The 6,076-nt window shown below is 41.3% G+C and overlaps 2 pseudogenes; one reads left to right on the top strand and one right to left on the bottom strand.

Annotated features, from left to right (window-relative positions):
* Window positions 1–3,486: 3,486 nt before the first annotated feature.
* On the top strand, window positions 3,487–3,888 carry LOC109454200 (large ribosomal subunit protein eL31; annotated as a pseudogene).
* Window positions 3,889–4,197: 309 nt separating this feature from the next.
* On the bottom strand, window positions 4,198–5,859 carry LOC109454207 (dynein light chain Tctex-type 1; annotated as a pseudogene).
* Window positions 5,860–6,076: the final 217 nt, after the last annotated feature.

Consider the following 6,076-nt stretch of genomic DNA (forward strand, 5'->3'; position numbering starts at 1 on the left):
TTCCAGTCTTCTAATCACCCCCTCCTTCTATATTTAATGGCACATTCACCCGAGTGAAGGTCAGCCACAGAAGCCTCGTGGTCAAAACTGAAGCACAATCCAAGTCATGTATGGTTTCTGTGAACAAAAGAATATTGCCATTTAAAGGAAAGTTCAATCAGCATTAATCCTTACATTCCCATATGCACAATACCTCACTCAGGTAGACCAAATCATTTTTCAAGATAATATTTAAGGAGTTAGCAATGAAGGCTATCATCTATTTTGCAACTCTAAATGAATTAATCCACCTAGGCAAATGCATCATTGGCTACAAACATCACAAAAAGCATGACAAACATATTTATAGAAATGCTGAAGGAAGTCCATAGCACTATTTGGGAAGAAGTTTTGCCAGAAACCTAAATCTCATCAAGCAGAGACCTAACCACCTATTTACAGAAAATATCAGGGATAGAGAAACATGTGAAGGAATACCTAGTTAATTTTGTGTCAACTTGATTGGGCCACTGGGTACCCAGATAGCTGGTCAAACACTAATTCTGGGTGTGTCTGTGAGGGGATTTCTGGAAGATTAGTATTTGAATCAGTGGATGAGCAAAGCAGATGTCCCTCCCCAATGTGGGTGGGCATCATCCAATCAACTGAGGGCCTGAAGAGAAGAAAAATTGCGGGGGAGGGAAGGTTGAATTCACTCTGCTGGAGTGAATAAGCTAGCACATCCACCTCCTTTCCTCGGTGCTCCTGATTCTTAGGTCTTTAGACCCAGACTGGAATCTATACCCCCTGTTCTGACTCTCAGGCCTTCCAACTACACCACTGTCTTTCTGGAGATTAAATTCTGGGAAAAAAGTAGAAACTGTTGAAGGAGATTTGAAGAGTTTCTGGGTTGGGGAACACATCCAAATGCCAGAAGGGTGGCACAGCCCAGTTCCACAGGGATAGAAGCTCCTGTCTCAGAACTTCTCTGGATATCATCCTACGTGCCTCTTCATCTGGCTTCTCATCTGTGTCCCTTATAATAAAGGTGGTTAACCTAAGTAAACGCTGAATTCTGTGAGCTGCACCTACAAATTAAAATGGAACCCAAAGAAGAGGTTGTAGGGACCTGATTTAGTTTGTGGGTCAGAAGTATAGGTAATAACCTAGGCTTTCGACTGACTTCTGCAGTGGGGCCAGTCTTGTGGGATCCGATGCTGTGGGGACTATCTAGAAAGATGGTTTCAAATTCACCTAAATTTTAGGAATACTCAGTTATTGTCAGCTTTTATTGAATAACTGCTTGGTGGTGCTGAAAAAGGCACCATCAGCCTTATTTAGATTGTTTAATTGCAGGTTTGCTGATTTTTCTCAACACTGTCAAAATATGTCTAATGTACAAATTCACTTTGAAGTCCTCGAAACACCTAAAACACTACAGTTTCACCAGAACAAAGTCTCCAGTTTGTTCCAGAGTGAAAAAGGAACATATATACCTATTAAAATATCGGTAAATATGTAATCTTCAATTAGGTAATTATGCACACATACATAAAACCTTAAACGGGGAGTACATTGAGTTAGAAAATGGAACAGCAATGAGCAGAGGGCCTGGCACACTGCAACTGCTCACCAGAAGCCCCTGGGACTTTCCCACACCTCCCTCAGGTGTGGTCCAGGTGAGCAGCAGAAATCGGGTCACAGCCACACCCACAGCTGGAGCTTCCTCTTCCCCTCCTCTGAACCCACTAAATTATCCACTCTGCCCTCCAGAAAAATCTCTTCCAAATAAATCCAACGATCGTCTCCCATCCTCTCTGCAGCCTCCCAGACCACTCTGACTCGGCCAACTCCCCCGTTACCGCCTTCACCCACCACGGTGAGGCGCCGGCGACGAGTCACCCCAATCCACACCTTGGCCGGCCGACTTGGTCGCTCCCGCTTCGTTCACCCCGATATTCTGGTCCCCTTCCTGGGTGCCCGTCACCTGTGGCCTGGGACATGCTCACCTGCTGACTTGGCTCTCTGCTGAGGCGGCAGCAGCCCTGTGTCCGTTAGGCCTGGGGGGCGATGACGGCTGCTTTCTTCCTCGCAGAACAGGTAGTCTTCCTTGATCCACGGCAGAGGACAAAACACGGCCCAAATTTTCCCTTCACTGTTACCAGAATCTGACCTGGTTCAGCTTTTATAATCCTGTAGGGAGTTTCCTCTCCTTTGTCCCATTGGATAAACTCTAAATGCAATCAACATCGAGGAAATGACAGGCCCCTGATGACATTTCCCATCTGCCTTTCTGCATCTTCTAAGTTCCCACCTCCTTTTACGACTGCACTTAATCTCCTCTCTAATTCCATCAGTGATCTGGGTTCTGAATCTACTGAATATTTTGAAAAGTCCTCATTTTGTTTTTCTCAAGTGAAATGCCTATAAGTCTTAGCTTGTTTCTTTGAGGTTGTTTTAATACCTTCTGCCCCTAAAAGGAGGTGTTTCCAGAATCTGCCCTTGTCACCGGTATCTGATTCACAAACTCATTCTGTAGTTCTCAGCCTCCATAGGCTCCCAGGCAGCATACAAGCTCCCAGTAGTAACATCTCTCCTTTCACTGCTCATTCAGGAAATGGGAACTTTGTGGGGGCGGTGGGGGATGGACTATGCCTGAGCAGTGCCAGGACCCATACTGGATGGAAAGTATCAGAATTTTGCCTTTAGGAGTCATAGGATGTTGTGTGTGTGTGTGTGTGTGTGTGGTGTGTGTGTGTTTATAACTGAACCTCCCTGGTGCTTCTGACCTTTGGTGAGTTCCTCAGGAATCCTGACTCTCCACATTCAGATTTGATCTTTCTCAGGATCTGTATAAACATAATATCAATCACCTATGTGACATCCCCGCCATTGACAGCTCAATCATTCAGATATTCACCACTCACACTTGTAGAGGGCTCACTGTCCATGGACGCTGACTAGCAGCCTTGGATATAGGGTTCACAGCACATTCCCCACCAGCAAGGAGCTACAGTGCTGTCTGGAGAGAGAAGGGCCACAGAATAAAGGTTTTGGCCTCAGCTTCATGACAATAGCCATCTCCTCTGAGGAGAACATGAAGATTTTCTTTAATCAGGAACACAAATGCCTCTACTCCAGAACTATTTTCTGTAAAGGTTTTAAAGGTAAAATGAAACCCCATATATTATGGAAAAGGCTCCCATGGTATAACGGCTATACAGTGACTTCCTCTCCTCTATTTGCCTTTCTAGAGGAATTCCCACTTGATGGCTGTTTGAAGACCCTTCCGAATAGTCTATACATATAAAACCAAACACTGATGTGATTTATATGTTTGTATAGAGAACATTCCCCTTGTATGTCTCCAGATAAGAGCAATCTATGGATTGTACAATTGCCTATGTTTCACATACTTTTGTCCTTTATCAGCACATGTACTTCATTGTTTTAAAATGTGTTTCTGACACACAATATCTTGCGCTGTTCCTTTCCAACTTGAGCACAATGGCTGCCACAAAGAAGGGTGGCGAGAAGAAGGGCCGTTCTGCCATCACCGAGGTAGTGACCAGAGAATATACTATCGACATTCACAAGCGATCCATGGAGTGGGTTTCAAGAAGCGTGCCCTTCGGGTATTCAGAGAAATCCGGAAATTTGCCATTAAGGAGATGGGAACCCCAGATGTGCGCATGGCACCAGACTCAACAAAGCTGTCTGGTCAAAGGAATAAGGAATGTCGCCTACAACCTCTGTGTGCAGTTGTCCAGAAAATGTAATGAGGATGAAGATTCTCCAAATAAACTCCATAGATTGGTTACCTATGTACCTGTCTCTACTTTCAAAAATCTGCAAACAGTTACTGTGGATCAGACAGAACTAGCTGCTGATTGTCGAATAAAGTTATAAAACTGCCAAAAAAATAAAATAAAATAAATGTGTTTCCATCTTTAAGAAAAAGACTGAGTGTGAAATAGTATAAAGATGGTAGACGTTTTCTGAAGAACTTGTAGGTTATCTACTCTTCTAGGTGAATGCTCTCCACAATGTATTCGACTATTTAGTTTATTCTCTGAACACAGCTAAGCAAAATAATAAATAAAGTCATATTTAATTATTAAAGCAGTGCCCTTGGGGATTTTATTACATTGAAGCTGTAATTCAAGTTGGAGAAGACTAACATCTTTATTATATTGTCGTACGATCCATGCGGTGGTATACTTTTATATACAAAGTTCTTCTTAATCTCTTTCATTGAATGTTTATGATTTTGATCATCATATTCGTGCATATTTATTCCTAGATTCATTCCTAGCTGTTTTATATTTTGATGCAAGTGTATAAGATTCACTTTCAACATTTTATTTTTCTTTTTTTGCTTCACATAGGAATATACGTATTTGTTGTTCACATGTGGCTATTGATTGTTTTATACAATAATCTTGCTAAAATCCCCTATGTCTTTATCATTGTCTGTAAATTCTTCTGGTTTTCTAAAAGACAATTATATTTTGTGCAGGTAATGACAGTGTTATTTCTTCCTTTCACTGTTTATTAAGACTTCTTTTTAGCATCACCTTACTGAGCTCACCAGAAACTCTAGTGAGGACTTTACATTGAGTTCTCAGGCTGTCACCACCCTAACCCACCACTACTAAAAAGACAACTGGCCTGAACTTTTCATAAAAGTCAACATCATGAAAAACAAAAAAACAGAGGGAAGGACAGGATAGCTTTGGAGCAATTGGAGAAATGGATATTATGTAATTAAAGTCATTTTATTTCTTAATTTATAATAATGATATTATAATCCTATAAGAGAAATCCTCATTTTTTAGGCTGTCACAGCTTAAGTATTTAGTGGGAAAGTGTCATGGGCTCTGACACTTACTTTTAGCAAAACAAATTAATAAATAAAATGAATATTTAGAGATAATTAAAACAATAAGGCAAACATGTTCATTTGGGCAGCCTAAGAGAGATGTATATAAGTGTTAACTGTACTATTCTCTCTTTTTTTTAAAATTGGAATAATTTATTCTAACAAAAGTACAAAGTATGGAAAATTAGTGCACTTGAATCGTTTCAGACAGTAAAGAAAGTATCACGCTAGAAGATTTTTGTTTTTAGCACCTTTGAACAGAAATATTCAGAGTGAAAACTAGTGGCATCCAGGCTTCTGACTGACCACCTACGATGGACGATTCCTCTGACTTAGGGGGTGCAGCTCACAGAACAGTGCAGTGGTCTGGGTTATTCTCTACATTTTGAGAGTGCAACAAAGGACGCTTAAAGAGAACGACAAAGGAGTTCACTGAATTCATGGCTGGTGGTTAGAAGATGGAAGAGAGGTGTTGAGACAAAGGAGAAAGACGGCGGGCGGAGCTCAGATGGACAGTCCAAAGGCGCTGACGATGCAGTACATGGTCTTGTTCTCCCATCGCACGGTGCAGCTCCGGTCAGTAGAGCTGTCCCAGAAGCAAGAACTTGCCATGTGTAATCCTGTTCCATTCTTCTGCATGATTACACAGGTCATGATGTATTTAAATGGTTTTCCCAGCTTGGTGAGTTGGCTTAAAGTCTGTTCTACTACGTTTGTGGTCCACTGATTCACTTTGCTGTGCTGGTAGCTGTTGCCACCAATTGCACTTTCTATGGCTTCTTTTACAATGTTGCTCACTTCGTCAACAACAAAAGCAGTCTCTTCCGCAGACTGGTAGTCTTCCATCTTTCCTCCCGCGCGTCGCCTCCTTAACTGTACTATTCTTTTCTTTTTTTTTTTTGCAGATTTGAAATTTACAAAAAAGAATGTGTGGAAAAATAGGAGTATTTGCTCTTAGAGAGATAGATTGGTGGAATTAAGTGAAATGAGTTGGCACGGACTCAAGAGACACTGTCATTTTTTGTTTGTTTGTTTCCCCCCTTTTTAAATAACCTTCTGTATTGTATACATTACCTTGTACCCAGAATTGGTGAAGATATTTTTAAATTATGCAGAACGATCTCCTTCCCATGTTATGTCCACTTTTCTTCCACAAAATTAGAATGTTGGAAAAGTTTTTACACTACATAATGTCTACAGATAGAGTGAACATAT

Source organism: Rhinolophus sinicus, linkage group LG07, assembly GCF_036562045.2.
Source record: "Rhinolophus sinicus isolate RSC01 linkage group LG07, ASM3656204v1, whole genome shotgun sequence".
NCBI classification, from domain to species: Eukaryota; Metazoa; Chordata; class Mammalia; order Chiroptera; family Rhinolophidae; genus Rhinolophus; species Rhinolophus sinicus.